General features: G+C 31.4%; 1 long non-coding RNA gene across 1 annotated transcript; it reads right to left on the bottom strand.

Annotated features, from left to right (window-relative positions):
* Positions 1–1866: 1866 nt before the first annotated feature.
* On the bottom strand, positions 1867–4593 carry LOC132630205 (uncharacterized). The gene is made up of 3 exons (XR_009578522.1): positions 3374–4593; positions 2829–2875; positions 1867–2200 (listed from the first exon to the last, which is right to left on the bottom strand). It is a non-coding gene; the product is annotated as an uncharacterized LOC132630205 (long non-coding RNA).
* Positions 4594–11515: the final 6922 nt, after the last annotated feature.

Genomic DNA, 11515 nt, shown 5'->3' with positions numbered 1-11515 from the left:
ATAGATTATACCAAGTCCCAAAAAGTTAAAAAAAAAAAAAAAAAAAAAAAAAAAACTCCGTGGTATGAACTGATGAGTCATGACAATCAAGAAACTAAAGAAACTTAGAAACCCATAGTTGATAGCTAAGCTGCAAGCCTGCAATGAACCCACCAAAATCCATCAAGTAAAATTAAAGTCTCAAGTTTCAAAAGACAAAATCTATTCTCCATTCCCATAGTTATTCTCTATTATAATATTATTTTCTAATCCCAAAACAAAATATCTCAGAACAACAAGGTGTCCGGTAAGTCTTGAATTCGAATTTCGAACACCCTTTTGATCTTTTTATTGATTTTTGAATTTGGGTTTTTGAATTTTATTGTTTTTTTTTAGTTTTTGAATTTTGGGGTTTATGGCTTTTGACTTTTGAAAGCTTATTTTCTTGGTCCTTTTGAATTTTAGCGTTTATGGGATTTAAGGAATTTGACAAATTTTCATTTTTAGGTTGGAGTCATCATTTTGTTTCGAAGGAGAAGTACCATTTGCACTGCGGCTGTAAAGTTTTGGACCTCTTGGATTGTATTTGCACTAAATTTCGAGCTCAATAGATGGTAATGAACACTTTTTTATAATTTTGAATGCGAAAGGGTTGTGATTCCTCTAATTTATTATAAATGTGGAAGGGTGTGATTCCCTATATTTGAATGCGAAAGGGGTGTGATTCCTCTAGTTTATTATAAATTTGGAAGAGTGTTATTCCCTTATTTTTGAATGCGAAAGGGGTGTGATTCCTCTATTTTATTACAAATTTGAAAGGGTGTGATTCCCTTATTTTTTAATGCGAAAGGAGTGTGATTCCTCTATGTTATTACAAATTTGGAAGGGTGTTATACCCTTATATTTTAATGTAAAAGGGGTGTCATTCTCCTATTTTATTATGAATTTGGAGAGATAAATTTGTGACTAAGTTGAATCTATCTATTATTATAAGCCAAGGAAAAAAGCAGCACATTCAGCCAAGTGGCATAAGCAGACTTTGACATTTGTCCCATTTTAGGACAAAGCTCCAAAACATTTGGAAGAAAATAAAAATAGAAAAGAAAAGAGCCACGTTTCAGGTTTGCACGGATGATGCAAAAGTTTCCTCCACGTTTCAAAGCTGAACTCCTCTTTTTTTTTTTCTTTTCAAAACTTTAAAAAAAAAAAAAAAAAACAATCAGATTTGCACAAATGGTGCCAAACTTTAGTCCTCCACGTTTCAAAGCTGGACTTCTCTTTTTTTTTAAAAAAAATAATAATAAAATTAATTAAAACTAATATGTATAAGTATCTGGACTCCTTTTCCTTTCACAAATTATCCTAATTAAAAAATAAATTTTACATCCCACTTTCCCTAAATTTCCTCTGCAAAATCTAAGCAACTCACGTCGCTCAACTATCACAACTCACATTCTCCCCAGAAACTGCTCAAATTGACGATGTCATTTTTTATTTATCAAACCAACTTCTATTTATCAAAATACACCCATATTCGAAACCATCTTCAAATCTTGCTACTGCTATCAATATACGGCTTCTGCAAAGTATGGCTGAAGGATATCACCATTTCAAAAATGCAATGGAAGCTGAAGGTTCGGGTTGTTCGTATGTGGGAAGATACAATGAAGGAATTACTTCGTCCGTTGAATTGCACTACAAGATGAACAGGTAAGTCCTTTTGCTCCTTTGTTTGTTAAGTTGCAAATCTGCGTTAGTTGTTCTATTCTTCGTACAATTTCTTAATTTCTATATGTGTCACGACCCAAGCCGATGAGTCATAACGAGTGCTTGACCTCTGATGACTAGACACCCATATACCTGCTTAACTATCACATAACAATAGGGTGACCCAAATCTGATTCATATCTAACTGTATATATATGCAAAATACCGAAATAACAGTGCAAGCCGACTAGGCTGCTATATAGATACTATACACAAAAGAATGAGAGCCGACAAGGCTACATCATGTACCAACTACATACCACTGTCTACAGACCTCTAATGGAACAGAAAGTTGTAGAAGGGACGGGACAGGGCCCCGCCATACCCATATACATGTATATACATCTCAAAATAACATATCAAAATGGACCGCAACTCCGGATCGAGTGGAGCGCACCAATTACAGCGGAGGGGAAGTCCTACTGAGCCGGATCGTCTCCCTGTCTATCGGTACCTGCGGGCATGAACGCAGCCCCCCGAACAATAGGAGAGTCAGTACGGATAATGTACCGAGTATGTAAGGCATAAGAATATAAATAAGAATCATGAAAGGGATCTGAAACTCATAACAAACTGACTATCTGAATGCATCTGTATGACTGAAGATACCTATGCGGTATATGATATGTATGCACTCTGTAAAAATAATATAACTGATAGTGCTGTGGAACGTACAGCTTGATTCATATATCGTTAAGCAACCCGCATTAGCGGAGACATGTCCGGCCATCCAGGCACGGTATAATCATAAGCGGCCCGTATTAGCGGTGACATGTCCGACCATCTAGGCACGGTATAAGAAAATAGCTGTGTATATATGTGTGTGTGTGTATATATATATATATATATATATATATATATATATATATATATATAAAATACATGAAAGACTCGTGAAAGACATACTCCAGATTACTCTAGATACAAGGGTCTATAGAAGTCATGAACATGGATATAAGGAATCAAGGGTATGATGAATCCTGTACCATCTAAGAGTAGAGTCTTTGGAACTCGCTCGCTTACTTGTTCGTTCAAATAATAAGGATCATGCCAAAAGAATAAAAGGGACAGACTTAACATACCTTGGAGTCTACCTAAAGTCCGATGCGTACTTCCCAAGCTTGCAACACTACAACCAAGATAACACGAATTACAATTAGGCCATATACGTCCCTTACTACCCATTCCAAGTACGAATGAAACTTAACGAAATTCGGGTAGCATTTCCCCTATAATTCTTACTCCTATCCAACTCCCAAACGGTGCACAACACCCAAAACATCATCAACAACAACAGCAACTATATACAACAACATAAACAAGTAGAAATCTCTCCAAAATTCCTATCGAAACAGCCTTCAAGGCAATCACATCAACAAGCTAGTTTAGGTCCTTCATATCATGTTTTCCTTTACTTTTAAACTAAGGAATTCCTTCACAACCAACTTATGTCAATACTTTCATATCACAACATAACCAAATCCATGCTAAAACATCTCCCAAAACAGCCCCAAATCTTAGTTTGATTCAAATAACTCACCACTTTCATAACTATATTTCCTTTACTCTAAATCACTAAAACTCTTGGTAATCAACTTAATAGCAAAGATAATAATAGTATGCATACCTTAAAAGGGCTGGAATACCAAGAACCAAACTTCAAATCCAACTCCTAAGCTCAACAACTTCAAATAGAAACCCTAGGAACAACTTCTCTTTCACTAGCTCGGGTTTTTGGGGCTCGGATCTTGCTTGGATGATAAAGAAAGGTTGGGAGAGTATTGGTAAATATTCGAGAGTGTTTAGGGTCTGTTGGTGTGGGTTGGAATGAAAAAAATCACGAAATAGGTGCTTATATAGATCAGCTACAGCGTTTGAAATCTGATGGGTCGTCGATGTGCATCGACGGGTCATCGACACTTCGACGGCCCATAAATTCCACCGTCGAATTGCAAACTCAGATCTGTCAGTCTCATTGGAAAGTAGACTCGCTGAACTTATGAATGCATAGGTTATGGGTTCCGTAACTCCTCATATTCTAGGAGATATGGCCCTCACAAGATGACCCAAATTTCTGTCCGGAATTCTGCCAAATTTTCCCAAAGTTTCAACAAACTTAATTTCTTTGATCCGCTTAACATCCAACCTTCCCGATACTTAATAAACATGATGCCAAGCTCTCATGTATGAAGAATGAACATGAATAATTCCTTATGACCTTGACGACAGCCTCGCCTTCTAAGTCTTCGTCAGTTAACTCACGACGAAATTTTACATATAAAAGTACAGGGTGTAACAATATGTATGTGTTTAACAACTTTGCTATAACCTCAGCCAAATTGGTAGACAAGTTCTCACTTTTATGAAATATTTTTTGTATTAAATTACTTTGGTTTTAAGGTTAATTGTATTTTTTTTATATTTCTACTATATTAGAAGCACCGGATGGTGCACTTCGTCGTCCGTTTGTGGGCCCAAAAAAAAAATTGTGGCCCACATATTTTAAACAACTATTAATATTTTTTTTTAAAAATTATGGGCCCACATATTTTAAACAACTACTAATATTTAAAAAAAAATTGTGAGCCACATATTTTAAACAACTACTAATATTTTTTTAAAAAATTGTGGGTCTCATATTAAACACCAACCAGTAATAAAAAAAAGAGAAGAAAAAAAAGTAGAACCCACCACATCCAAACTCACGGGAAAAAAAGGTGGATCCCATATTAAACACCAACCAGTAATAAAAAAAAAAAGAGAAGAAAAAAAAGTGGACTCCACCACATCCAAACTCACGGGAAAAAAAAAGTGGATCCCATATTAACAAAATCAAGCAATATTAAAAAAAAGTGAATCTCATATTAAAAAAACAAACAATGTTAAAAAAAAAAGTGCTTAGAAAATCAAACAATTAAATCAATAATGATGGATTTATCGCCACATGCGTATCAACCCATTAGAGGGAGCAAATGAAATTATTGTACAGCAACATACTTAAAATATAAAAATGCTTAGAAAATCAAACAATTAAATCAATAATGATCGATTTATTGCCACATGCGTATCAACCCATTAGTGGGAGCAAATGAATTATTGTACATCAACATACTTAAAATACTTATATATATATATATATATATCCGTTTTCCAATTTTTGAAAAAAAATAAAAATTGTGGGTCCATATAGCCTGATGAATTCATTGCCACATGCGTATCAACCCATTAGAGGAAGCAAATAGAATTATTATATAGCAACATACTTAAAATACAAAAGTGCTTAGAAAATCAAACAATTAAATCAATAATGATGGATTTATTGCCACATGCGTATCAACCCATTAGTGGGAGCAAATGAAATTATTGTACAGCAACATACTTAAAATACTTTTAAAAAAAAAGTGTGGTCCCCCTATTAAACACCAACCAATATTAAGAAATTCAAAAAAACACCAACCAATTAAGCACTTAAAAAAAAGTGTGGTCCCCACATTAAACACCAACCAATATTAAAAAAAAAAAAACACCAACCAATATTTAAAAAAAAAAAAAGTAAATAAAGTGGAACCCACCATCTCCAAACTCACGGGAAAAAAAAAGGTGGACTCCATATTAACAAAATCAAGCAATATAAAAAAAAATGAATCCCATATTAAAAAAACAAACAATGTCAAAAAAAAAGAGTGCAAACTTTGTATTCGTAGCTAACACTAATATAATAAAGTTTTAGATACGGAGTACAAACTACAATGTTATATTAATCGTGCTTTGAACATAGTATCCCATATTGACCAAATCAAGCAATATAAAAAAAAGTGAATCCTATATTAAAAAAACAAATAATATCAAAAAAAAAAAAAGTGCAGACTTTGTATTCATAGCAAACACTAATATAATAAAGTTTTAGATACGGAGCACGAACTATAATGTTATATTAATCGTGTTTTGAACATAGTGTATATATATATATATATATATATATATTATATGCATAAAAATAGTGCAAACTAATAATGTCCAAAAGGGAAATGGAACTCACCATCTCCAAACTCAAGGGAAAAAATAAAGTGGACCCCATATTATCAAAATCAAGCAATATAAAAAAAAAAAAAAAAAGTGAACCCCATACTAAAAAAAATATAACGTTTAAAAAAAAAGTGTAGACTTTATATTCGTAGCAAACACTAATATAATAAAGTTTTAGATACGGAGCACAAACTACAATGTTATAGTAATCGTGTTTTGAACATAGTATATGTATATATATTATATGCATAAAAATAGTACAAACTAATAATGTCCAAAAAAAAAAAAGTGCACCCCATACTAAACGACATCAAGCAATATAAAAAAAAAAAGAAAAAAAAAGTGAACCCCATATTAAAAAAAAATGCAGACTTTGTATTCGTAGTAAGCACTAATATAATAAAGTTTTAGATACGTAGTACAAACTACAATGTTATATTAATCGTGTTTTGAACATAATATATATATATATATATATATATATACATAAAAATAGTGCAAATTAATAATGTCAGTCAAACCATACAATTTTTTTTTATATTAGCCTGAGATCTAATCTAGATATTAAACTGTTGTATTTGCTATTCCGCCATGTCATTTATTTGTTATGTTTACTAAAATAAATATACTTGAAATATTTATATTTTAAAATAAGATAGAATTTAATTACTTTTTTTATTTTTATTCTTACTCTAATAAATGTGAAAAGAAATTAATGTCGTAAAAAAAATATATCAAATGCAAATCAAATAATGAATAAGGTAAATTAGTCAAATTATAATTCTAATCGACGTTTTCTTAAAAACCCATGCAAAAGACAACATGACAAGTAAAATGAGCTAAACCGAGAATATTTACTAAAAATTAAAAAATAGTATTTCTTCGTTTAAATAAAAATCAATTTCTACTTTGTTTCGTTTTAAACATGTAAAATTAATTTAATAATTTGAATTAGAATTGTCCAAATCAAAATTTGATAAAAAATAATAAGTATTTTACACCTTTAAATTAATCGAATTAAAATTGAAAGTATCAACTGATGCTTAAATATTGCTATTGTTTTATCTTAAAGAGAAGAAAATAGTTTCCTTTTAAACAAGTCTTCTCTTTTAAAAAATATTAATAAATTTGCCGATTTTGTGTTCATAGCAAACATTAATATAATAAAATTTTAGATACGGAGTACAAACTATAATGTTATATTAATTGTGTTTTGAACTTATCACTATTCAAAAACAACTACATACACATAAATGCACTATAATCTAAAGTGTTGGGCCCGTGCGCAGCACGGGCATAGGGCGTCTAGTATATATTTATAGTACACTGGAGAGTGACTACCAAGTATGATAGGTTAGATAAATATTTCTACATCTAATAGTTATGTATATGGAATAAAATTTACTTTTTGTAGCATTTCAGTTGCAAGGTGAATAATTTCTTTAGCATATGTTAATTATTTTGCTTCTTTACTCAAAATAGCCGATCATTCGCTTGGTGTTACTATATTCTTGAATCTCTTTAAAAAAGAAGTTGTATGTAACATCTATTTTTACGAAATGCCTAACCACATTCCATTATCCTAAATGCCCAATCTTCATTCAAAGATTTTTCCCATGGTTCGATATGCTGTAACAGTACTTTTAGATAGGGGCGTTTATCTGTCGCTTTAGAATGATATTGAAAAATTTTTAGTCTAAATAATGAATTAGCCCTTGAAACTCTAAAGACAAGTAATATCATGCAAAAGAAACATATTCAGAGTAAAACGGAGAAATCAAATAAATAATAATTAGAACGGGAGAATATTGAAGAGAGAGTTGGGCAAAATAATGACAAAATCAGCCAAACTTCAACCATGAAATAGAAAAATATGCAGACAATGGAAGAATAAAAGTACCAAAGTTGATTAAAAGCCTACCCGAATGGTGACACCCAGCCAAATAAGATGAAGCATACTGAAAAGAGTAGTCTTGAATGTCTGAAGAATATAGTATGAACAGTGAAATAGCTTCTAGAGTTAACACCCAATAGTAGATTAAATTGTTGGACCTGGAGATGAAACAACATATTGAAAGAGCTTTTCTGGAATGAGAGATGAAAGATGCTTATGAGTGAATACGCAAGAATTTTGATGATATCTAATAATAAAGTTATCATTTTACCTGCACTAACTGAGCTAAATTTTTAGTTTTGCCATTGGTCGTCCTCTCTTCACACATATATATATTAGAAATTAGTGTGATTTCTTTGTAGGGGGATCGGATACAAGCTACTATTGGGAAGCCAGCGGTGCATAATTTCAAAACAAAAATTAATGAGCTTGGATTATATCACATGGCAAACTTTATTGTTTATCCAAATAAGGAGAAGTTCAACACGACAAAACATAAGTTAGAGAAATATAGACCAATCTTTAGGGCTATGTAATGGAACAAGATTAATCTTCACTAGACTTGGAAATCGGGTTGTCGAAGCAAAAGTTTTATCTGGAAATATGGCTGGACAAAAGGTGTTCATTCCGAGAATGTCGTTGACTCCATCTGATCCAAGAATACCTTTTAAGTTCCAGTGAAGGCAATTTCCATTAATTGTATCTTTTGCCATGAATATTAATAAAAGTCAAGGGCAATCATTATCTCATGTTGGGTTATATTTGAAGAAGTCAGTGTTCACACATGGACAGCTTTATGTTGCCCTATCATGCGTGACAAGCAGAAAGGGATTAAAGATTCTGGTGTATGAAGATGATGGAGAAATCTCAAATGAAGCAACAAATGTAGTGTACAAAGAAGTTTTCAGTAATTTACTTGGAGAATGAAAGCAAATCTGATCTGAAATTTCAGCACGACTGTGCTACTGATGCTCCCATCTTTGCTGAACCATCTTGGAAATAAACTTCAGAAGCAATAGTTGAAAACTTTAATTGGTATGGTTATAAGTTATCTGATCAACATTAGATTTTTCAATTTTGATTTACTTTGTGCTAATAAACTCTCATGTCTATTTTAAATATACTAACAAACAACTTATAAACGTGTCTAACCTTTCACAACAGAGTTATCGCAAAGGATGTTGAGGTTTACCAAAAAATAAAAAAAACGCTCCATTGATAGAGGTGGAATAAGAGAAGACAAAGGACTTTCTGGTAAAAAAATTATAGAATCAACTTCCGCTTGATTTTGTTTTTGTCACACATTTAAATCTGATGATAGATTTGTGAATTGACACCTTATGACTTTTACTTATTCCTGCATCTCACATATGAATGCAGGAGTAAGGTGTAGATCGATAGTAAGGTGGTCTGTATGATTCTGACGAGTTAAAAAAGCAAAAGCGGTATCTATTCGCTCAATTCTTCTCGCCCATCCTTTTGAAGGTTAATATTAGTTTGGTACTTCTCTACTGTTCTCAATATCCGTTCAAAGGCATCTAATTATGATGCAGTCGCATGCTATGCCTAAATGGAATGACTCAGTAGTTCCATTAATCGCAACAATGGTTGCTTATGGAATAATCTAAATTTCATTAATCTTTGTTTGTGGGTGGTTTACTCCTTTGTGACGAAAGCTGGTGGCTTTTCTTTTGTTTTATGATGAGCCAACCCTTTTACTAATACATGTAAATAGGCTACCATGGGATGTAGCTTCTAACTGTAATTATATCTTCCCAAGTGTTTGTTTCTAGGATTCACATTCGAAGTATTATAGTAACCGTTTATGTAAAAATAGTGACTATTATAGCTTTCTTGGTCTGATAATTAATTTCTCTAATTTGGTTTTATTGTTCAGTTGTGCATCTTGGCTCCTGCTGAAAAGGCTGTTCACTGATCTTCTTTGATTTCCATTATCAATGCTAGCAGCTGCTGCAATCTTTACTACGCAATGCACTCTTGGTGTGTCTTAAGGAGTGGAATAAAACCCGTGAGAGCATGGCAGCTAAGTTTACCCTCAGATTTTGTAAGTATAGTATACGTCTGATGAATATCAATTAATTGACAAATATACACGGATGTTTGATTAGGTCCCTTCTTTTTGTTATAACAGGGAATGATATAAATTGATGGCTTCTTTCTATCAGAAGGCAGCAATGGGAAGCTTACTAGCGTGCACCGAGAGTACAACACTTCTATATATGGATATTCTGCTAGATGTGAACTAGCTTCTTTTCTGTTAGAACCGTGGTTCTAGGATGATGCGTATGACTATAAGAGTAGTCGACCATTTAGTTTTGCTTTTCTTCACAATGGTTCAGAAAAAAACTCTACTCCCTCTGTTTCTATTTAAGTGTATTAGTTTGATTGCGCAAGAGATTTAAAAAATAAAATGAAACTTTTGAATTTTGTGGTCTTAAACTTGACATGTAGAATATTGGAATTGAAAAACATATTAAATATAGAAATATGCACTTTTTGGAACATGCCAAAAAGAAAAGTAAAACACTTAAATTACGATGAAGGATATATTATATTTCAGATAAGATTTCGATATATAGAATGATCCTTTTATTTCTTCATCATAGATTCTTGCTTTATTTTCTTAAAAAGATATCATATCACCGTAAAAGCCGATGTTTAGATAAACTAAAAATGGTTTAAGAGTTAGAAAAGATAAATAACAAAATTAAACTTCAAAAGTTACAAAATTGTTAAAAGATTAAACGTTATTAAAAATAAATGCAAATTGAATGGGCACGGTTACATCACTTTCCCTTTTATTCTCCTCCACCCCTAACTTAATTAAGCAAATTGAATAAAATGTAAACTATTTTTTTCTTTTATTTTCATAGATCATCTTTTTTTTTTTTTTTTTTTTTTTTTTTCCGGAGATCTTAGTATAATAATTCTTAAAAAGTTTTTTGATATAGTAATATACTTCAGTGCAAAATCTTAAAAAAAAAAAAAAAAAGTTGCTAAAAAGACTTGTGGTTTACATATGTGCGATTAGTAACAACCATGTTTTATGAACTATCTGGTTCAAGAAAAAAGTATCAAACTATATATTCTACATTTATTCTTTTGTTGAGGAATTAGTGAACTTACTTATGAATAAGACAAAATTTAAAATTTAAGAAATTGACACTTTATACTGATATTAGTATATCCTAATTCTTAAATCATATATATCTAAAATACAAAAAGTAGCTACATTTCTTAATTTAAATTTTCTTTTTTCTTTCAAAAAATGCATGAGTGGGAATAACCGTTTTCTCCCTTTTTTCTTGAAGTCTAAGTGGAATATTAATATGTAAACTTTACGTCAATAATAATATTATAACTCTGCTATCAGCCCCAAGAAGGTTAGGATCAACTAAATTTAAGAAATTAAATCATGTCTCAGTATAACAATGTACCTAAAAAATTTATTTGTTCCCGCTTATATTTTTCTAAAGGATCGATTTTGATTTTATTTCCTACTATACAAAATTATGTTAAAATACCATAACTAAATTTATATTTTCAAAATAAAAGATTATTATTATTAGTAAGAGATAAGATCAAGAGAAATTTAATTATAAGCTTAGAATTTATAAAGTGAAAATATCATTTAAAGACTTCTCTCTCAATACCAAATGAGGTCTTCAAAGTTATTAGTGTCGTATTGTTTTTGTCTTTGTGAATAGTTGTTTATTTTAAATGACATCATCACCCTTCACAAAATTTTAAGCATTTTAAAGAGTCTTAAACTTTTTTATATTTACAAATTGAAAGTGGCAATCTAAGTAAAACAGGGCTAAATATATG

This window comes from Lycium barbarum, chromosome 3 (genome assembly GCF_019175385.1).
Source record: "Lycium barbarum isolate Lr01 chromosome 3, ASM1917538v2, whole genome shotgun sequence".
NCBI lineage: Eukaryota > Viridiplantae > Streptophyta > Magnoliopsida > Solanales > Solanaceae > Lycium > Lycium barbarum.
The sequence above is the reverse complement of the archived record's forward strand: the minus strand, read 5'-3'. Positions and strand labels throughout refer to the sequence as shown.